We start from the raw sequence: 24,247 nt of genomic DNA on the forward strand, positions 1-24,247 counted from the left end.
GAAAGAAAGAAAGAAAGAAAGAAAGAAAGAAAGAAAGAAAGAAAGAAAGAAAGAAAGAAAGAAAGAAAGAAAGAAAGAAAGGCAATGGGGGCAAGAAAGTTATTAGGAAAACAAAAACATTGTCCCAGGGCTTTCTATGGGGAAAAGCCAGGGGTCTTACCATGCAGATGACCTCATCTTCCTTTGGGTGATGGAGAGGGGCCATGTAGCAGACTCATTGGTGCTGACTGAAAAATTCCAGACTGACCAGTTAAGACTACATTTCTGGAGGAACTTAAAACTGCAGTTAGATTATGTATTAAGCACCGGTTTGGGAACTCAGGCTAAGTGACCCTATTTTGGGTCTGTGTGGGGTTTTTTCGGTTGTTTTTAACAGAGGTTTGAAGCCAGTGTGTGCAAATAAAGAAAAGAAAAAGAAAAATGGCCAACAGGCAATGTAAATCCATCCTCAATGCTATGAAATAGTAAGCAAATGTTATCTCCACTCTGGGAGCTAAGCAGATCCTGTGTTTAAAGAAAGAATTTCTGTCAGTGTACCTGCTCTCCTGTATCCACATTGAGAAAGACTTTCGTCATGTAGCAAATGAAAATAAAAGACCAAAAATGGAGTTACATTGCATAGTTCCTAGCTACTTGTAGAGTCTCAATCAATGTTTCTTGGATGGATGGATGGATAGGTAGATGAGAGAAAAGGAGGGAGGGAGAGAGAGAGAGAGAAGAAGAAGAAGGAAGGAAAGAAACAAAAGATTGCCATCACCTCAACAGTTAGGGAGTCAACATTTTCAATACTAATCAGAATATATGCTGTCCTCTGGACATCAATGGATGAAGTTAGACGAAGGGGCACTTGTACTTATCCAACATCCTCTCTCTCTCTCTACTTCTCTGCTCCCAAATAAGAAGAGGTCTGATGTGGATGAGTTATGGATAAGGACAATTTGGAAACAATACAACTATTGAAAGAGCACAGGCAATAGAGGGCTTGAGGTTCAAGAATTTGGGTCTCAGACATTTCTACCTCTTCATCTCTTTCTACCAAAAATTTGATTTAAATTTAGATTTCTTGGGGTGCCTGGGTGGCTCAGTAGGTTAAACATCTGACTCTTGATTTCAGCTCAGATCATCATCTCAGGATTATGAGATTGAGCCTTGCATTGGGCCCTGCACTGCACATGAAACCTGCTTAGGACTTTCTCTTTCCCTCTGCCCTGCCCCCCTCCCTCTCTAAAAAAAATAAAATAAAATAAAAAGTAAAATAAAGTTATATTTCTTAATACTCTATTTTCTTAAACAATATTCGATGAATTTGTGAGATAATCAATGTAGTTCTCAATGCTATTTAGATATTTAAATTTCATCAGTTCAAAGAACTGTTCATATTGCATGGATTTCTTATCATGGTGTACATAGTGAAATTTTGCAGTGGTAACTCTTGTCTGAACCAAAATCAACCTTTTGATGTCAAAGAAAGTACTTTAGACAGTATTAATTCATGTCATAGAAATTAAAAGAATAGCTCCTTTTAAAACTCTGAGGCCTTCTTAATTATGTATTTTTCTCTTATAATACGTAGTTCCTAGAGAAAAATTGGAAAATATAGAAAAATGTAAAGAAATAGAAACTATTTGTTAGATTTACTCTCAGAGATGAGGAAGGCAATGTTAGAAGTTCCTTTTCTTCCTCTTGAGAATACAGTTCCCAAAACTTTGGGTACGTAGGTGGGGTCATATGACTGAGTTCTGGCCGATGATGTGTGGACAGAGTGATGTGTCTCAATTTCAGGTCCTACCTCGGACACCACCTTCCTTGACATGCCTAATGAATGTATTTTCTCTAGAAGATAGGTACAGCTTGGATCTTCATATAATTGCATGGAGAAGAGTTGGTCTGCATTGTACTATACATTGTACTATGACATAACAAGAAATAAACTTCCATCATTAATCAACAGAGACTTGGGGGGTTGTTTATTATAGCAGGTAGCCCACTCTGATTAATATAGGTAATCACTAACATTCAGCACTTTTTTCAAGTCCCTTTTCTTTTTTTTTTTCTTTTTTTAAAAGATTTTATTTATTTATTTGACAGAGAGAGACACAGCAAGAGAGGGAACACAAGCAGGGGGAGTGGGAGAGGGAGAAGCAGGCTTCCCGCAGAGCAGGGAGCCCGATGCAGGACTCGATCCCAAGACCCTGGGATCATGACCTGAGCTGAAGGCAGTCGCTTAACAACTGAGCCACCCAGGCGCCCTCAAGTCCCTTTTCTATGTGTATATTCAATACAATTGTAATCATATGAAAGTATGCCCTTGTATTCTGACTTTTTTTTAATTTAACATTATGTCATAGGAATTTCTATTTTATTATAAATACTTTATAAGTGTAACTTTTAATGACTACATAGTATTCTGTTGTATATATATATCATAATTTATATAACTAAAACCTATTTTTGGGTGATTGAGATCTATCTAGTTTTTCACTATAACTATATGATGAACACATTTGTGCATAAATTTGTATATACATATCATATTATGTTCCTTAAGTAGATTTTTAGAAACAGAATCACTGGGTGAATATTTTAAGTATCAGTTCAGATGTATATTGACAAACTGTTTTCCCTAAAATTTGCATTCCCATCATAGGTGCTATGGGAATAGCTGTCATATCTTCACCAGGCCCAAGAATTATTATAATGCATAGAAATAGCATACGCTGACAACAGGGTTAACAGACTATATGGAAAGTAAGTTCCACAATATCTGCTGGGTTTTATAGATTATCTACTTTTTAAATTAGCGAAGCCATAGACTCACTGTGTTCACCAATTCCAGCATGGGAAGGACAGAATCTTCAAAATAGGAGACCACCTCAACAGCATAAACTGTTCAAAATCTATTAGAATGAGGGCAAAGGACTGAGAGATAATATTTGAATAGGGCTCTGAGGAATATATTGGGAGCCTGCCATTCAGACAAGAGGGCAAAGGACATTACAGATGGAGAACTAAATATGCAAATATGTGGAACCATAAATGAGAGGCCGGATGTGGAAAAGAGCAAGCCCATCTGTATTTTCAGAATGTGGGATGATGGCACAGAAGCTAGGACGGAGAAGAAGCTGTAGTCTGTGAAGGGCTATGCACACCAGGCTAAGGAGGCTGAGATTTATTCTGTGACTAGGAGAAGAGAGATATGTGAATAACTGAGTTGATTTTTAAGAAAACAAAATGACTTTGTATTATGTCCAAGCCACTTGATAGACATTATTGTTTTTGATTATGAAAACAAATCCACAAGGTAAGTTCTAGTATCATATTTACAAGATATGTCAAAATTGAGGTCAGCATCAAGTCACTTACATGGAAGAGCTGAGATTTGAACATAGGTCTTTCTGGCTTCAAGCCTGTGATCTTCTCATTGTATTATGTTGCCTTCTACACTGTGACAATGTAGAGGATAAGTTGGAAATAAAACGTGGTAGAAGCAAGGAGATACATTGTTCAGGGAAGAGAAAATGAGATCTTTAATTATCTGTAGAATAAAGCGGGGTTCAAAAAGCCTAGACCAAAGGAAAGACATTTTTAAGAAAAGGGGACTAGATTTAACTTGGCAGGTCAGGGGCCTTCTCAAGACACTTCCACTAGAGAGGTGGAAGATAGGGTGGGGGTTAAGGGGTCGGAGCTAGATTGTGGTGGCTTGCAGCATAAATGAGAGGTGATATTATAAGAATGGTTTAAAGGTATGGTTGAGACCCTTCTGTAATATTTTCTGCTAAAGCCCTTTCACACCACTGCTATGGCTACTCATCATAATTCTTCAAGGTTATAATAATCCAACAATTGGTATTGCCAGAAACAGTATTATAGTTCTAGACATCTTTCCAGTTGTCAACAAAATATACTGGAGGGAAGAAACTCTCTCATAATATTATGAATTAATTTCCAAGATATTCAATACCCTAGGGAAGTCCCAGCTTCAACAAGATGGTAACAGAATTCTCATGACATCTCTGAAAAATTGCACTAAAAAGTGTGCCATTCTATCTACATTCAGCCTCTGCAATAATTTACTCCAAGTCAGAAATGAACCTTCTGTTTTAAAGAAAAATATAGAGGAGATATTTGAGGTTCTAGTCAACTAAATTACCATTGAATACATTGTGTATACTATGGACTAATCTAATTATACTGTTACTAATGCTTTATGTTAAACTCTATAGAGACTATACAAGGACTTTGAAGAAAGATCTTAAGAAGACCCCAAATGTAGTGTGTCCATTGGCCTACATTACTTTGCAAACCTACATTACTGTGTTTGCAAAAATTGGCCTTGTCTAGGGCTATCAATAGCTTATCATTAATGGCATGACTGTAGATGCCCAAGCAATCAATGATTCAGAAATAGTTTCAGTTATATCATTTAGACTTTCTGTTATCCTTCAAATTCTTGAATTTTCTAGAATTCTAGAATGTCTCTCAGACTTCTTACAAAGTTCTACATGTGTGTATCAGTAAGGGTCCAGTCAGAAAACAGAAATTACTCTAGATGTTTCTAAAAGAGGAGTTTAACACAGAAAATTTGTTACACTGGTAATGTAAGATCTGAGAAAGAAAGCAGAGGATGGTGAAAAAACCAGAGATTAGCAAAAGTAGAGGTAGGAGGAAGGGAGAAGTCAATGTTAGTAAAGTTCCAAAGCAAAGGCCCAATGCCAAGTGGAAGCATGGAAGACAACTCAATGGGAGCTGGAGCCACAGCGGGGACATACCCCATTAGAGATATTGCTCAGATGAAAGAAAGAGAAGTATCTTATTTTCTCCCTTCCTCTTGATCTGCAGTCTCTCACCTGTGCCTCTTATTGGCCAAACCTATCCAAATGCCAGGGTGCTAAGGAACCTGGGAAATGGTGCTTCTTCAACACAGAGGTCAAGGAATGTATCTGAGAGCAAAATGGACACATGGCCACCAAAAGGTGCTAATACTTAAACAACATGTTAATCATGGGCACAATAAGAAAGCTGAATTCCACAGAAAAACGTAGAAATATGTTGAGAAGAATAATCTTGGCTTCACAAAAAGTTTCCCATAAGTACTGATAATGGTAAAATACTAATGTTTCTTCAAGGATGGAAAAAGTGCCAATAATCTCATAGAAGGACATAGTGGGCATCCACATAATGAGGGAAGTTTTGGAACAAGAACTTCCACTGACACCTTCTTGGATTACTCTATCCCTGCTCTCAGCACTTAGCCAACTGAGACAAGTACATGCAATATCAGATGTGATCTAAAATTCAGCAAGACTAAAGTTTCCTGGGGCTCTGTGCTTTCTCTGACGTTTCTTCCTCAAAAGTCTGCCATTGCTGGGTCACTTCACTACTTATTGGAAATACTACTCTGTGGAGTCGGTCTCAGAAAAATGTTACCTTCTGGGATGTTATATCATCATTCATTTCCCAGTCAGAATCAGTTTCTTATGTTGAGAATAAACCAGAACTCCCCACCAATGATTATTCAGCTTATGGTGAGAGAGCTATACACAGTCCAAACACTAATGGCGGCTGTCCCTGAGAAATGCTTCAAAGAATATTATCCACATTATGAGTTCTTTTGGAAGTCAAAAACCTCCCCACTCCTCAATTTTCACCAACATAATACAAACATAATTGGAAACTCTAACTGCAGGCTTTTACCTTAATTACCATGATCACGATCTAAACAGCACCAAAGCCACGAACTCGGTGGTCACTGTGTGTTTTCTGCTTGCCTAGAATGTAATGGAAAGAATCATACATAATCTTGATGTCCAGAGCTGACTCTCATAGAAATTCCTGAAGAGACTGTGACACTTCCAGAAGAAGTGTTGATGTTAAAAAATGTGCTTGAAACATATCTTCCATGTGGACAAATTATATGATTAACTGCCCAGAACCCTAAAATGCTTTATAATTTGTGAAAGAGTAATTCCTGAGTAATTCAAGACATTCAATTGTTCACTCACAACATAATAGTTAATAGTTAACATTTACTTAGCACTTACTGCATACCAAACACTGTTGTATGCACGGCACATCGACTAACTCCTTTAAACATTACAAAGTTATTGTTTTCATTTTGGAAATGAAGGAACAGAGGCAAAGAAAGATTAATTTTCTAATGCTAGAAAATTAGAACCTGCCCTGGAATCACACAATCAGGGTCAGAGACAGAACGTGAACCCAGAGACTGGCTCAAGAGTCCATACTATTAAATACTCTGCTCCCTGCCTTTTTCTTCTAGATGGTTATTACATTGTCTTGGCCATCTTTCATTCTGTGGCACTTTCACAGAGTATCTTGTGTGAAAGCTTCAGCCTGAAGCTTTGCCTAGTGAACTGAAATCGAGTTAGATGTTACAATGGTAGATTACATTCTATACTATGAAGAGTAGGTCTGCTCAGTAGTTCATATGGAATAGTCAGGACCATATCATAGGAATAACTATGTTATTAACATAGAATCATTAGAACACCTGGAAATAAATTTTCAGCCATACCATCTAGTTGTTGTAGATTGCTGTAAACAATTTACCTCAATTAAGTTTAAGGGTTTTGTGGACAAGACTCTTAGCCAAGCTGCCAAAATTGGAGAGTCAAGCTGAAATGGTGATGTTGACCTCTAAGTTAACTGAAGTGTTTATCTGAAGAGCTGGCCAACACATCTTGACAGATTTCTCTAGCTCATTCTGTGACTCTATGGTCAACCACAGGAGCTACCCTACTGAGTTATAAATGGGGAAATAATTCTAAACTTGCTATGTGCTTCCAGTCTACCTGAGGACTTGCACAATAAATAAGAACATAACTTAGTTACTGCTCTCTGTACACATTGCTTACTCATCTGCACCCCCAAAATTATTTTTGCAAGAATTACAGAGATAGATCAAGTATGATCAAATCGTTCTTGCTTCCTAATAGGTACACAAGGGTGGCATCATAACATTGCTAGCTGTGAAGATTTTCCTCTAAGAGCTGAGCTAATGGAAGCAATTTACTGCAAACCAGTTAAATGTTTTTTGTAGTTCTGAGGACTCACAAAAACCAAAAGCAGTAATTCTATGGCCACTTCCTGTTCTGAAGTGCTCTCACTTGTTTCTGTTTCCAAAGAAATCACCAAAAGGGAATTCTATATTCCTTCAAAGGGGAGATATATGAAGTATGCCAGGGGTTGCTATGGTTCAGCATTAGTTCTGAGATGGAATGGAACTCAAATTACATGAGCAATGTAATTTTTACAACATCAAATAACTATCTTGTTGAAGGCTGTTACAGTTATCTATAGCTACATTTTAAATTACTCCAGGGGAGCCTGGGTGGCTCATTCAGTTAGGTGTTTGACTCTTGGTTTCAGCTCAGGTCATGATCTCAGGTTCTGCTGGAGATTCTCCCTCTCCCTCTCTTTCTGTCCCTCACCCCGATTTCTATCCCTTTAAAATAAATAAATAAAATCTTCAAATTACTCCAAAATTTAGAGGCTTAAAAAAATGACAACACCTATTTTGGTCATAAATCTGAAATTTAGATAGCTTGAAGAATAGTTCGTCTCTATTCCACTTGCTAGCAGTCAACATGGCTCAAAGGCTAGGGGCTGGAATTATCTGAAGACTCATTTATTTATATAAATCGTGGATGATGCTGTCAGCCAAGTTATTAGCTAGGACTTTAAGCCAGAACACCTACCTGTGGCCTCTTCATATGACCTGGACTTCCTTACAACATGATGGCTGATTACAAAGGGCAGGTGCCCTGAGAGAGAAAGAGAGAACCAGGCAGAGGTTGGATTTCCTTCCATGCCCAGGCTTGGAAATCATACAGTGTCATACCCATCACATTCTATTGGTTGCAGCAGTTAGAAAGACGTATCCAGGTTCAAGCTCGGGAACAGACCGAACCTCTGAATGGAGCCAAGCTTAGCGCGACTCTGCGGGAAGAACTTGTGAAATGGGATACATGTTGGTGCAGCAATCTTTGGAAAACACAATCAGCCACAAAGGTCTACTAGTTTCTTTGAAGATTTTTTTTAATTTACCCAAACAGAGCAATGCCATTTTTAGGGAGGCTTGCCTTTCAACCTCTGTTTCTTGGAGGATGCCCATGAAAGTACTTGTCTTTCTCCTTTCTGGATTCAAAGAGAAGATTAAGTCTTTTTCTCTTACTCTTACATTGGCAACACCATATAAAGTACATGGTAGATTTCAGGACACATGACTAGCAATGTTTTGTGTATTACAGACAGTATCTTTTTGTATGTCTGTGGTCTTTAGAAGTATTTTTGCAATGAACTAAGGGGGAAATATAAAGAGTATATGGATTAAATTTTAACAATTATGATTAGCTTTATAATACTATGTAAATTATATTACATAATGCTATTGCTAGATGCCTGTGCTTTCTTGTATGAAAATACTGATGTTAGTATTTTCCTCATACATTTGGGATATTATAAATATTATCAAGTTAATGAATGTGATTTGTTTTCAATGCAAAAAAAAAAAAAAAAGCTATGCAACCAAAGGATAATCATTCTATCTTGAATTTGTAGGTAACAAATCAGATTTGATCATGGCCAACATTTTTTTGGCGTTTCATGTGATTGAGATGGTTTGGTGAGATTCAGTGAATTAACAGTATCTTCCCAAAGAGGATAAGAGCTGTAATAATACTTCAAATCATACTGTGTGTGCATTTGAGGATGAGATGATTATGAAGCTTTCATACCTCTTGTAAATATTTTGCTTTGGTCTAGATTTTGCTAATTGTGGTATATCACATTCTATCAAATATTCTGATTAAGGGAGAAAATCATGGAATATCTTTAAAAAGATGGATTTCTGTGACTAACACAATGATAAATACAGCTGAAGAAACTGACTGCCCTACCCTTAATTCAGAGGATATTACTTAGTGGAAGAAAAGAATTCTATCAAAGAAGGAAGGCTGTTGATTCTAACACCTAATCACGGCAGCTGAAAAAAATGAAGAAAGGCAAAAGCATCTTAGATTTATGGGCAAAATTCTGCACAACTGCCGAGAAGAGTAAAATTCGATCATATTTGTTAAGTTGGTAATTTTGTAAAGAAAGAGAGAAAAGTCGAGGCCCCTGGGTGGCTCAGTCGTTAAGCGTCTGCCTTCGGCTCAGGTCATGATCCCAGGGTCCTGGGATCGAGCCCCACATCGGGCTCCCTGCTCCGCGGAAAGCCTGCTTCTCCCTCTCCCACTCCCCCTGCTTGTGTTCCTGCTCTCACTATCTCTCACTCTCTGTCAAATAAATAAAATCTTTAAGGAAAAAAAAAAGAGAAAAGGCAAGAAAGGAAAATATGCTGCTTTTGTTTTAGGAAAAAAGTGATGAAATGGTGTTGTTTTTAACAGTGTTGTTTACGAATGCTCTGAACATTTGTGGACAAGAACCAAAGGAAGGTTTTTTGTGGAGGTTATTTTGTTTGTTTTTGTCTTTGTAGCGTCTGTACTTTCTAAAATTGCCCTGGTAACTGAATTTTAAGGCTATTGCTCAAACCTGGTAGATTTGAGGCAAATTGTTTATGAAAGTGTTGTAAAAATAAAAAAAAAAAAGACTTGAATAAGACCATCTTTAAAATTAGAAGCAATGAATTGGAGTGGTTGGAAATAAAAAAAAAAAACCTTAGTTTCAGCAAAGGCAAAATTGTTAGTGAGTCAAGATAATTTTCTCAAATAGGTGTCTGAATTTGCAGAAAGGGGTGAAAGAATAAATAGCTGAGAGGGCCAATTATTATAGGTTAATGAAAAATAAATAGCACAACTAGAATAACCATTACCCACCCACATACTTGCACATATTAGTAATGACACTTCTGTCAATACGTACATATAAGTCACTTTTATTCCCTCTTCACCCTTGCACTCAGTGTATGGAGAAGCATAAAAATGAGGAGAAGAAGGAGAAGGGGAGGTCATAATATAATAATTTTAGAGCTCCATGTTTTAAATATTATTTCAATCCCATCTATTTTTTTTTTTTCCTGTTACTGAATCAGTGTTTCAGGAAATCCTTCCCCCTAAGGTGACAGTGCTTAGGTAAACTAAGAGAAGAAAGCAGCTGTCATGTTTGAAGAAAGGGAGAAAAGAAAGATCAGGAAGAAGGGCAGGTATAGGGTACCCCACAGGGAGATGAAGGAAAGCCAAAACAAGGAAAAGAGAATGAATCAGGAAATAAGGAAGAAAGGAAATAAAACCAGGGAAAAAGGCAGAAGCAAAAAATGAGGACCCTGCAAGCCAGGTGCTGGCCCAGGATGGGTCATCGACTACACCCAGCCCATTGTCTGTAGGTGCACGGCCCCAGTGAAGAATGGTTTTTACATTTTTAATTGTTTGGAAAAAAATCAAAAGAAGAACAATATTCTGTGACATGTAAAGTTATATGTCCATAAATAAAGTTTTATAAGTTATATAAAACTTGTGTCCATAAACAAAGTTTTATTGAAATACACCTATGTCCACTTGTTACATGTTATTTAGGTTGCTTTTTGCTACAACAGAGGAGTAGAGTAGCGGTGAGAGAGACTGTATGGCCCTCAAAGACTAAAATATTTATGATCTGGCCTTTACAGCAAAAGTTTGCCAACCCCTGGAGTAATCTATAAATATTTATGAAATATCATCTATGTGCTCAGCACCACCCTCTATGGAGAACACAAAAGAAAAGAGAAAATCATGAAGACCTGGCTCCTATCCTCTGGGACTTACAATCTGATTGCAGAGGGGAAAACTAGTAACAGCTGTTCTTCATCTTACCAGTAACTACAAAAATTGGCATTAATGTATGGTTTATCTCTTCCTTGTTCTTGCTGAACTGGATACCTTATAAGCAGAACTCAGGCATTCAGAATACAATTGCATTCTTAAAATTCCTATTTATATCCTTAACCTCTAGTGTAAGGTGATCATCCACATTTCCAACAAACACAAAATACCACGAAGGCTTGACTTTGAATGGATAGTCCAGCAAAATCAGTTTCTCAGTGAGACAACTCCTAAAAGAAAGAAAGGTTTTGGCAAAAGATGTATACAAATGTCTGAGGATAAATGAGGCCCTTTATGTCAAGTTGCCAACCTAAAGGGGACAGAATGGGTTACCCTTATTGGGCTAAAACAGAAATAAAACTGCCCGGTGCATTGTTCGCAATAAATTTCTCCCCCACCCCAAATTAAGCTTGTGTCTTCCCCATTGCCCAAGAGTCTGACCTTCAGAAGAGACGGGAAAGCAGAGTACTCACTCAAGTGTTTTCTTCGAGAGTGGCAATTTTTCATACTCCTTAAGGCTCCACCGTCTGATACAATGATCACAAACCAAGCGTGGCTATTGAACACTTGAATGTGCGCAGTCCCAACCGAGATGTGCTGTAATTATAAAATACACACCCCATGCTAAACACTACAAAAAAAAAAGGAATGCAAAAGGGGTGCTGGGTGGCTCAGTCGTTAAGCGTCTGCCTTCAGCTCAGGTCATGATCCCAGGGTCCTGGGATCCAGCCCCACATCGGGCTCCCTGCTCCGCGGAAAGTCTGCTTCTCCCTCTCCCACTCCCCCTGCTTGTGTTCCCTCTCTCGCTGTCTCTCTCTCTGTCAAAAAAAAAAAAAAAAAAGGAATGCAAAATATCTAATATTGTTTCTAGATCTCAGTTCCATGCTGAATTTAGTTAGACAAACTGTTTTGTTTTTATTAGTTTCACCTATTTCCTTTTACTTCTTAAAATGTGAATAGTACAAAACCTAAAATCACCTGTGTGGTTTGTATTATATTTCAAGTGGGCAGAGCTGCTTTAACATGTTGATTTAACAGCTGTTAGGTCTGTGTTAAAGGGGTAGCCCCGTGGCCCCTTCCCTCACCTCCTCCAAGTCTTGGTTCAAATGTCACCTACCCAACAAAGTCTCTAAATGTAAATTATAACTTCCCAAATTCCTGGCCTCCTTCCCCAGTTCTCTTTCCTTTCAGTTAACGTTCATTGTCATCCAAATTACTCTATAGTTTACTTAATGATTTATTGTTTGTGGTTTTTCTCCCTGCCCCTGCCCTCCATGAGCCAGAACTATTGTCTGTTTTCCCTCACTGATGCATTCCTAGCACAGAGAATAATGCCTGGTACTTGATGGTAAATTTAAAAATATATATACATCTGCTGAATAAATGAATGGGAAATGTTAAAAGAAACACTGCAAAATATTCTACTGAAACATCGATGGCCAGTCTTTGAAGCCTTTAGGGAAGGTTGTCAAAGGATGGTGCTCTCTTCAAACTTCTCTCCTGGCAAGCCTCCCTCCAACTCATACCCAGATCTATTCCCCAGGCCTCCACACCCCCCATGTTGAGACCTGGCTATTTGTTCTCTACATCCTGCTTCTAGACCAGCTGAGAGATTCAGGATTTGGGGTACCAGAGACCAGATATTGACACTGGAAGGGTCTTACTGAACCTCCTCCACGCAAGTGAATTGATATGCAGTATCTTAACAAAATCTTTCTGAGATATAGTTTGCACACATGCCTTCATCTGACTGGATTAAAGTAAAACCAAGTGAGATCTATCCATTAATCTCTGGATATAAAGTGAAAGCCATCAGCAGCAGAAGTTCTTAGGAAATGGTATGTAAAACACACAAAAAGCAGAAACAGACTCATAAATACAGAAACCAAACTGATGTTTGCCAAAAGGGAGGAGAGTGGGGAGATGGGAAAAATGAGTGAAGGGGAATGGAAGGTACAGGCTTCCAGTTATGAAATGAGTAAGTCGCAGGGATGAAATGTACAGCATAGGGAATCTAGTCAATGCTATTGTTATAGTCTTATCTCGTGATGGATGGGAGCAACACTCGTGGGGAGCAGAGCATAACATGCAGACTTGCAGAATCTCTATGTTGTACACCTAAAACTAATGTAACATTTTGGGTCAACTATTCTTCAAGGAAAAAAAAGGAAGAAAGAAATGGTATGCAAAACACTTCCGGGTGCTGAATTAATGACATCAAATATGTAACAGTGTGAACTACAGAAATTGGGCTATAGATATTAATGACACCCCAAACTTTTCATATCAGGGGAATAAAAAGAAACACGACTCTGAAAATGGTCCAAATCATCCAAAAGTTCTTGACTTCATCCAAAGCACATCAAATTCCAAACTCCTTCGACTTCTGCTTAAGTTTTAATACATTAAATCATGCCCAAACCATATCTAAATGGAGATTCCTTATGTACAGAAAGAATTATTATAGTATCTGCTCATTTCTTATATCAAAGTTGCTAATATCCATTTCATTTTCCTTTTTTTCCATTTCACAAGGAAGAGAAATGGTCTCATTTTGGCATAGTCCTTACATTAAACCTACTGCTCAGCTTCTCAGTGCAAACCTTACATCAAAGTAGAGCTGACAACTCCTATTATGTGACCCAAGAGTTGCATTGGTTACCTCATAATAATTCCCCAAAGGAACTCTCTGCCTTTGTGGGTGATGTACTCACCATTAGAGAGTCACTCATTTGTTTATGTTATATAATCTGAGATAAGACTTTTTATCTTTAAAAGTCTTTGTTGAAAGTCAGAACTCCATGGAGTGTTATACATGACTAAGGCATCATTAGACGTTGTACCTTAGCATAAATTAGTGTATCAAATTATTTCCCTATTTAATCAAAATCAGTCGACATTGATATTCTGAGAAAATGAGGCATGGGAAATGAAAATTGATGAGAAGGTCAGGAAATGGGAGAGTACTATATTTAGAGTATTGGACTTAATCCAGAGTAGAGAGGATTTCTTACAGAATGGAAATAAAAGGCTTTGGTCAGTCATGAGGAAACTGGGAGCTGGGAAAAGGGAGAGAGGATCAGGATGAGCAAATGAGATGGGAGGGAGGAAGAATCTGTGTAGAAACTTCAGTTAGTACTCCATGCCTCCTCTATTCTCTCTCACTCACTATTGATATTGCTCAGAGTGCCTCTTTTTATTTAAAAAAATTAACCTCTGTACCCAAGGACCTGGCAAAAACCAGAAGGTACGTGTATACTGGAAAATTTGAGGAGAGTTTAATTAAAACCACTTTTCACAAAGACATGTGCAGGGTTTCAGAAAAGCAAGAAGACACGGGAATAGTATCTGGAGACCAGCAAAAGAAGCGAATTGTTACCAGCCCTGTGTCTGAAAACACAAAGAGAGGGGAGGGTCTTAGAGCCCAGACACAGAACTGGATGGAGAGGTTTCCTCACAGGAGCTGTGGCCTTTGGTAGAGGAACAAAGCTACTCTCAGCATCGTGGCAGACAGGAGACATAAATGCCCTGACCTCACACTCCTCCTCACCCTCAACTTCCTACCAGGGCCTCCATTGACCAGACCCCATCATTAACAGGAAGTCCTGTTAAGAGCAAGGAAGCCTGACCTCTTTTCAACATGACAAGAGGAAGAATCTGTTTCTGTCAACTTTTTATAGACTATTATATTTTTAATAAATTATTCTTCAGTTCAAAGTGAGTTAATGCTTTCCTCATCTTCTCCATCTTTAGTCAAGGCTTCAGATGGAGAGAAGATTTGTACAGGCACTAAATTCTGGGTTGAAAATAATGCATCATATTGGAGACAATGGAGTACAAATATAAAGTGCCCCTAACTTATAACAGATTTTTATTAGTTGTTGCAACTGTATTCAATCAACTGTACCCAAGCAACTGAACCAAACTATTCTAAGCCAAAGCCAAAAAAATGACAGGCCCATGAAAAAATGATTGTGGAAGCTGGAAACATTTGTCTTACTTATCACTCTTAAGTTACTTGAATATTTTGTACACAGAGACAGACGGAGGATACACAAACACACATATACACCCTTATAGCCAGCAAGCTAATTGGTATCCAGTAGCTACCCAGTTCATAATTAAGGGAAAAAGAAGGGAAAATATACCATTGTCATGCTCAGAAAAATGAATAATTGGGATGTCAGCTCTATGCCAAAACCTACAAGTGATAAAGCATGGAAATGAGATTCCAAGTTAAGTGGAAGGCGGGACATATTTCTAGAGTTCTATTTTCTATAACCACTAACAAATAAAGAAATATAATGTAAAACTTCGAGGTCCTAAATATTAAAATTTGTACCTTGCATAGGAAAGAGTCACTGTTTCCAGGTTCCAAGTCTGAGGTTCACTACTTTTCCAATTCCAATTCCAACATTTTCTGTAAAACAAATGCATAAATTAGTTAACAGTAACCAGGAAATAGTGCTGTTTGGGGTTTGGGGATTTTGTTTATTGGGTTTTGCTGATTTTAGCAAATACTTTTTTCCTTAACCAATGAACTGGTAATAAAAAGAACAAAGTCAAGGCTGTGATAGATGTACGATTTTTTTTTTTTTCCCCAAAAAAGCTTTGCTTTCATTCCTGGAAGAAAAGAAAGTGACTGTATAGTAAAATCAACCCTTCAACAGTTCACAGAAATTTACCACAACTCCTCTCTTTGAAGCCAGTGCCGAAAGCACCAGAGGCTTTCTATTTACTGTGTTTTGAGCACTGGTATTCTAACAATCTAGTAGAGTCGATAATGAGTCTCTACCTGAATGTTTGCCTGGGCCTCAAGATAGCAAATCAAATATAGGAACTTTTTAATCCACTGAATACTTACTATTTCCCCAAAGCCAATGTTCTCACTGAAAAATGACTGGATGATCACTGAAGGCAAAGAAATTCACTTTTTAAAAAATCTAATGATTTAGAAATTGCAAATTCCTACCTTTTCTACCATGGATGACCATTTATAACCAAGATAGTATTACTTCTATATGCACCAGGTGAGCACATGAGTGTTACAACTTGTTTCTAATCTGATTGGAAAATTCTCATAATATACAGTTATTACATACTTAGAATATTATGCCCATTTTATCACAAACAAAACCACATACCATCATAAACAGAATCTAAATACAAAGCTTATGGAAGATAAGAAATGTAACCAGCCCTCCGTTCATATCTCCTCCCACTCTGTACCACATTTTGTGGAAATGATCCAATATTTATGACTATGATAACCTTTTTGTATATTATTTTTTCTTTCAAGGATCATTTTTTTTACACTTATACTAGGTTTGGTAAGTATATTAATAATTATTTAGACAGTAAATACATTTTCTGATCTTGATATTACCCAGAACGTTTTTAATTCTTAATCTTCTCCTCTTTTAAAGTACTATTTTATTTAATTACATTGATTCATTTCTTGATTGGATAGAGAAATACAGGAAGGTAACCTGAGAAGTATACAGGGGAGGCATCTAGATTGGGGGGGGAGGCTTGAAACATATACTTTTAGTTTTATTTGAGAAAAATAATACACAATTGTGATTATTCATTTTACTGTATGTAATACGGCAAAAAATTAGGTATGAAAAAAATTTTTATTCAGGATAAGAAATAACAAATTACAGAATCTTAAAATATGAACAAATACTACAAATGTCACAAAATCCAGAAAATAACATAGCATTTATAGTAATTAATTGCCTGGTATACATCTATAATGTACCCATTTTTCTCCATTTTTTAAATTGCATCTTCTTTATTTGCCTCTACATGACAACTTTACAATATTTTCTATACAGGGAAGCATATGAGAATCCCTATAGCATAGTCGATCTAAATTTGTTTCTTATTACTGACAACTTCGAAAATTACTTTTAATTTCACAACTTGTCATTGATAACGTGACATAATTCTTTTGGATCCTTGTCATATCTGGGAAAATCACTGTCTAGTTTCTTTCATATAGAGTGGCGCAGTTGAAATAGTCACAGACTCACTTCAGCTTTGTAAATTTCAAACTCTGCTTCTCCTCTACCACTCACTCCCCTCGGGGGCTGGGGTCCTTCCCATGGAGATACAATCTCTGTCTCTGCTTCTTGATATCAGATACCTTTAACTATCTGCTTAAAGAATTTCCTTTGTCTTTGAAATTCAGAAATTCTATGTTTATGAGTATATGTGGAGTTTGCTGATTAATGTGCCTGGTATTTTTTTTAGCCCTTTTGTTACAGAAATCAATTCTTTATTGACTGAGGTTTGTGGGTTTCTATCATTAACTCTTGAAAGTCCTCGTGCATATCCTAAAACACTCAAATCTCCCTTCCAAGTCTATTACCTCTTCTCTCTTCATATTTATTTCTTTAATCTTCTTTCAGTAATGGGAGAATTCCTGAGTTGTCTTCCAATTCACTGGTTTTTATGTCTGCCATTTAAATCTGCCATTTACTGCTTCCTTCGCCATCATGTCTCAACTCTAGGACAAGATTCTTGACCCCACGCCTTGCTATAAATCAAATGTCCTCACAATTTCTAGTAAGAAAATTAATTACATATTTTCTAAAATTTTCTTTTGTTTCTCCCTTGTCTATTTTATAGGGGATTTTGTCAGAGACTGTGGAAATCCCTGCATGAGTCTTTCAGAGTCAGGAGAGGGTAGCAGGGTAAAACTTAGACTTTTGTTGTTATTGTTGCTTTATTTAGTCGTTTTAGAGGACTGACCTTCTGAGGGAAATAGAAAGCATGCACAACATTTAAAGGCATCACCCTTGAGCTGGAGTCTCTTCTCATTGATAACTGTGGCAGCCCACCATTGTCCCATTGCCTGACTGGCAACACAATCCATGTTTGGGGTTAGCTATGACAGAGCCCTCCTTCTTCTTTGAATGTATGTGGTATAATACAAATAAATATTTGGTCTCTGTCCCTAGTCCTTAATCTCCAGTGATAACAATATCTTTTATATGCTAACGAGATGACTGGTGGCTGGGGGACCCTAGATACTTTCAGATTACCAGAAAGGCCAAGGCATGATTAGAGGGCTGGAAATTTCAGCCCCACCCCCTGACTTCCAGGAAGGAAAAAGGGGATGTAGGTTGCATTAAATCACTAACGGCCAATGATTTAATCAATCATACCTATGTAATGAAACCTCCATAAACCCCCTAAACAGTGGGTTTCAGGGAGCTTCCAAGTTGTCAAACACACTCACATACCAGGAACCTGGTGTACCCCACTCCAGTTCTGCTTTCAGGATCCTTCCAGATCTCACCTGTGTACCTCTTCCTCTGACATTTATATTTATCCCTTGCTCATGTATGTAAACCATATATATATACACACACACCATTAAACTGGTAAACCTAAGTTAAGTGTTTTGTGAATTATTCTAGCAAATTATCAAACCTAAACAGGGTGGGAGGGGGACCTCCAATTTGTAGCCACTTCAGACAGAAGTGTGAGTAACCCGGAGACCCAATACTTTTGACTGACATCTGAAGTGAGGGCGGCTAACTCTGTGTATTTAGTGTCAGAATTGAATCGAATAGTAGGAACCCCCAGTTGGTGTCATAGCTAGTCGGAGCTAGAAGGAAAAAAACCTAACAACATACTTTGCCAGAAAAGTGCAAGATTGGAATGAAAGCCATTTTCTATTGTTCTATGTGTCATGAGATCATTCGTCTTTGGGGTCTTAGCTTAAACTTCCACGTACATGTCTTTAAGCACATGAGTGCTTACCTTTGCCTCCAACTCCTGCTCCAGCACACTTGGGAAGGCCAATTACCTCAGTGTGATTTAATAAAAGAAACAGAGTAGGAAGAAAGTTACTTGTCTAAAAGGAGTAACAAATTAAGCTACCATAAAGATTTAAGTATTTAAAATGTATAAGTGGGGTTGAGTTACTCTATTAATTCAGGTCCAACCTACTGTTTTATCCAATCTTACAGTTCTTTTCTATATATTCTACTTTGTTACTGACCAACTGCTTAAACCTTACTAGCGTAACTTTTTCAGTGGATACCTTTTGGCTTTTATATATTATGTCTACAATTAATGATAATATTCTCTTAATAGGAATGTCTTTAAATACTGGAAACAAATTGCAAACATTATTTTAAATTTTTTAGCATTTTTGAAAGTTTGCTTCATATTCACAAGTGAAATTGGCTCATGGTTGATTTTTTTCAGCTCTTTGTTATGTTTTGATATATAATTGTGTAATAAATCTGTGCACTTTTTATCTTTTCCTGCATTGTAGAGTATTTTATTTTATTTATTTTTTTTTAAAGATTTTATTTATTTATTTGAGAGAGAGAATGAGAGAGAGCACATGAGAGGGGGGAGGGTCAGAGGGAGAAGCAGACTCCCTGCCGAGCAGGGAGCCTGATGCGGGACTCGATCCCGGGACTCCAGGATCATGACCTGAGCCGAAGGCAGTTGCTTAACCAACTGAGCCACCCAGGCGCCCTTGAGTTTTTAATAAAATGAAATTTTAAATAAAATAAAATGAAAATTACTCATCTCTGTGAAGTGTTAAGAACTCATCTATAAAATTGTCTCAGTCCAACACTTTTTTCGGAAGTAAGCTTTCCAGGAAGCAATATTTACTCCTTATAATTATATAAGAGAAATGTGACCATTTATGATTTTATAAAAAAATTTTAAACTACAAACCATTAAAAAGAAGATTATAAAATCATCTTAATAACACATTCTAGCATGTGTATTAACTTTTTACCTATTAATTATTTTGGTTTATAATTTTCCAGTATTTATCTTCTTACCATCAATAATGCCCACTCCTGCCTCCCACCCATGCACATAAACACAATGCTTTTACTTTACTGTTTTGTTACCTGGTTTGTCACTCTCTCTCTCTTTTTGAACTTAGTAGTATATTGTAAAACTCTTTCTATACCAATAAAAGTTCCCAATGATATTCTTTTTAATGGCTACCATTTTTTTGTGGTAATGGAACACTGTAATTTATTTGATCAGTTGTGAAGGATCAGCTTTTAGACATTTTGACCTTATTTTTTATGATCACCATCTCACAAGAACAGATCTATCTCAGAATGGTCCCCCTCCTTTTGACAACCGGGCATTCTCACCTGTTTATCCATCTTTCCAAAAGGAAAGAGGTTTATCCATTGCTGTGGGTTTAAACACTTTCATCAGAAATTGCAAGTGGAGATGAACCATGAGAGACTATGGACTCTGAGAAACAAACTGAGGGTTCTAGAGGAGAGGGGGGGTGGGGGGATGGGTTAGCCTGGTGATGGGTATTAAAAAGGGCATGTACTGAATGGAGCACTGGGTGTTATATGCAAACAATGAATCATGGAACACTACATCAAAAACTAATGATGTGATGTATGGTGATTAACATAACACAATAAAAAAAAGAAAAAAAGAAATAAAAAGAAATTGCAAGTGTACCTGTCCAAATCATTGATCAAAAAACAAACAAACAAAGAACCCAGAAAATTTTGCTCTTTCTCAGATTGGTGACCCATTAGCTTGTGGACTAAGAAGGGAACACCAAGGCAAAAGTTATTATCCCCAAGAGCTCCCTTCAGTTTGGGAGAACTTCTTTTCTCTTTGGCGTGGTAGCAGCTAGATGAGCCTTCCCATTTTCTGACTGGCACAACTGCCCTCATTGGGAGCCTCCTAAGGGAGCCCTGGGTTTTCGCCTAGAAATGGACATCTACAGCAAGTGTGAGTTCAAATAATTTAAGAGTCGTGGCAGGTGGGCACCTGGGTGGCTCAGTTGGTTAAGCATCTGCCTTTGGCTCAGGTCATGATCTCAGGGTCCTGGGATTGAGCCCCAAGTTGGGCTCCCTGTTCGGTGGGGAGCCTACTTCTCCTTCTCCCTGTGCCACCCCCCAACTCGTGCTCTCTAGCTCTCTCTCAAATAAATAAATAAAATCTTAAAAAAAAAAAAAAGAGTCGTGGCAGGTATCATGCTCTGTGTGAGCTATGATCACTGTCACAGATATCTGTACCTCAAAGACCTCTCAAAGCACACCTCCCCCCCACCGAACCACCTTTCCTCCAGTTCCTACCCCTCTGAGGTGGGAGGTACTTCCACTTACTTGTACGTCTGCCTTCTTCTGCAGTAAACCAACCATTGGTTGTTTGGCCCATCACTCAACCCAATTTAGCTGCATAGTGTCTCTCATAAATTCCATTGAATTTGAACAAGCAATGGTGCCCTTTTCTGGTCTCAGCAATGCTCCAGTTTCCTCTGCATTTTCATGGGAATTTGGGGAAAAGGAGGATTCAAATGTATGTATTCTGATTGCCATCTTGAAGCATTGTATTTTTTTCTGTGAAACAGGCTTAAATAATATGCTCAAAAATTATTATCTGAAAAATAAAGATTCCCTAGTAAGCAGTTCTCTTCAGTTTTCTCCTACATTTCTCTCCTTACCCATTGGAATTCATTACACACCAACAAGCTCTGACACTTTGGTTCCCTGAGAACAGGATAGAAGATATTCACTAGACTGAGAACTCAAGGTGATCAGAGACTGTGGTCTTTGTACCACTAGCACCTTCCTTAAGAATGGGTGCTTAATAAATATTCTTAAATTAATGGAAAGAATTGTTGTGTAGATAACTGCTTCTTTAACACTGGGGGCATGAAGAGTCACTGACAACTCCAAGAAAGACTGGAGCAGAATGATCACATGTAATACTACTTATGCCCTTTCCAAGGGTAGAGGAAAAAGTAATATTTTCAATTGCATAGGCAGGAAATGCGATACCATAGACCCAACCTGGGACTCAGGGTCATAATGGTAAAATACATGATGGCAGATTTCATAAAAATCAGAACATAGCACACTTTGTCATTTTCCTCTACCTGAAATGTCAAAAAGACTATGTAATAGTAAGGAGGGAGGGTGGGAGGGATGTACTTATTCTAAGATGATTTGCTTCCCCTAAATCCATGAGAAACAGATTTTGGAATTCTCACTAGAATACTAAGATCCTTAGATTTAAAGCTGTATGAGTTCAGGAAATTGATACTTGGCCAGGAATTTAAAGACTGCTTTCTTTATTAGGTAAGAACATAATTTCTGAATTTACTAATGCTTTTGGAACATGAGTCTTTTTTCAAAAATCTAAAATGTGGGGGGAAAATTCTATTTGAAAACATTTAAAAGATGGGGGTAAGCTTTGTAAATGAAACTGTTAACATTCATCTAAAGTAACTGTAAAAAAATCAGTAGTAGATTGCTGCCAATTGTCTTACATTTGAAAGAGCTGAAAATGCAGAAAGGAATTCTTTATTATAAAGAAGAAAACACCATTCTTACCAAAAAGTTAAAAAAAAATAAAAATAAAAAGCTGTTCAGAAAAAAAAAAAAGCAACTAAGAATGATATGATGTGATAGGATTTTTAAAGACAACTAATCCTTCCCTTTAGCAAATCATTGTTGGGGCTCTAGTATATGACATGGACTGTTCTAGATGTTGGGGATTAATAACAAAAAAATTCCCCACCCTCATGGAATAACATTCTAGTAGATGGAGATAGAAAGTAAATAAAATAAGTGAATAAAACATTTCCTGTGTCATACGGTGATAAGCACAGGTGAGGGGAAAGAGCACAGACATGGGGGATTGGATAAGCTTCCTGTTGCTGCCATAACAAATTACCAGGTGGCTGAAAATAACACAAATTTATTATCTTCCAATTCTGGAAGTCAGAAGTCCAAAAAGGGATTCACTAGGCTAAAGTCAAGTTTTTGGTAGCATTGTGCTCCTCCTGAAGGCTCAAGGGGAGAATCTTTTCCTGACTTTTCCCAGTATCTGGAAGCTGCCCACATTCCTTAGCTCCTGGCCGCCTTCCAGCAATGACATTGTTCCCACCTCTGCTTCTGTCATTTACCCTTCTCTGCATCTCATCCGCCTGCCTCCCTCTTGGGAGAACCTTCGTGACTACATTGGGCTCACCCAGATAATCCAGGATCATCTCTCCATGATAAAATTCTTGTCAGGCTGTGGATTCCAGGTACCCAGTATTGACTGCCCTGCATTTGGCAATGCTGAAACCAAGATTTTCCTCTACTCTGTTTTCTTCAGACATCTCTAAGTCTCTGTAATGCTCTTTTGCAGCACTAAATACTCGGTTCTGGGTACAACATTTTGCCGGGGATGACTGCTTTAGGGGGTTGAGTATTACCTTGTTTCCTACAAATGATAAATGTGAGGCCCATGCTATGGAAATCTTGTGTGTCCTATTAACTCTTTGGGTTCCTTAGAAAGTGAGAGATTTAGCATTAAACTAATACAACTTCTGAGGTTCTGAAAAGAACCACACCCCTCCCAGGCTGCACATGCTCATGCTCAGAGAACCTCACCTCTCCCCTGATACCAAGAGCAGCGTCCCCCCGCCCCGCCCCTGCCATAGAGACCAATAAACTGAATAGTAAATTGGAGAGAGCAGCTTTTGAGTTTTAATTTTAATGTTAAGAATTTTGAACTTCCTTTTAGCTCACAAGGATAATGACATTTATTTATAGAATTGAATTTTGCTAGATTTTAACATCTATGGATTTTAACTTATTTTTTTAAAGATTTATTTATTTACTTGTGAGAGAGAGAGAGAGAGAGAGATCATGGGGGGGAGGGGCAGAGGGAGAGAGAGAATCTAAAGCAGACTGCCAGCTGAGTGAGGAGCACTTTGCAAGGCTCTATCCCAGGACCCTGAGATCATGACCTGAGCCAAAATCAAGAGTTGGCCACTTAACCAACTGAGCCACCTAGGTGTCCTATGGATTTTAAAAGGGAGACTTCGGGGGTCCCTGGGTGGCTGAGTTGGTTAAGCGTCTGCCTTTGGCTCTGGTCATGATACCAGGGTCCTGGAATCAAGCCCTGTATCCGGCTTCCTGCTGAGAAGGGAACCTGCTTCTCCCTCTGCCTCTGCCTGCAGCTCCCCCTGCTTGTGCTCTCTCACTCTCTCTTTCTCTGTCAAATAAATAATAAAATAAAAAATCTTAAAAAACATAAAAGGGAGACTTTGTTTATGGACTTTATAGTTCTTTTCTAGGACTGGGATCATTGAAAGAATGTTATATTTATATTTGTGAAATCTCTAAATTGTTGAAATCGTACTTCTGGAATTTCTATGCATTTCATTATTGGAACATCTTTATGATAGCATTTGATCTCTGAAATGACCCGGGACATCATGTGATTGGGGAAATAGAACAGGAAGTGAACATTCAGCCTTGGATACAAACTGGCTCTGGAGTTAGTTGAATTAATCTATTTCTCTGACCCACTTCAGAGCTTTCTTGCATCAAAACTACCAAGCCCACTGGGGGTTTCAGGAGGATCCTCAATGGAAGAGTGTTTGGTATTAGGAGTGGCCACATAAA

The 24,247-nt window shown here is 37.9% G+C and overlaps 1 long non-coding RNA gene across 1 annotated transcript in view; it reads right to left on the reverse strand.

Annotated features, from left to right (window-relative positions):
• LOC118012070 overlaps positions 1-15,237 on the reverse strand; it is a 25,845-nt gene extending 10,608 nt beyond the window's left edge. Inside the window, exons 1-2 of the long non-coding RNA XR_004679602.1 lie at positions 15,160-15,237; positions 11,291-11,414 (exon numbers count right to left, since the gene is read on the reverse strand). This is a non-coding gene — a long non-coding RNA (uncharacterized LOC118012070). The remainder of the gene's footprint in view (positions 1-11,290; positions 11,415-15,159) is intronic.
• Between the last annotated feature and the right edge of the window lie 9,010 nt (positions 15,238-24,247).

The sequence above is a fragment of the Mirounga leonina genome, unplaced genomic scaffold, assembly GCF_011800145.1.
Source record: "Mirounga leonina isolate KUSES-001 unplaced genomic scaffold, KU_Mleo_1.0 Mir_151, whole genome shotgun sequence".
Lineage (NCBI taxonomy): Eukaryota > Metazoa > Chordata > Mammalia > Carnivora > Phocidae > Mirounga > Mirounga leonina.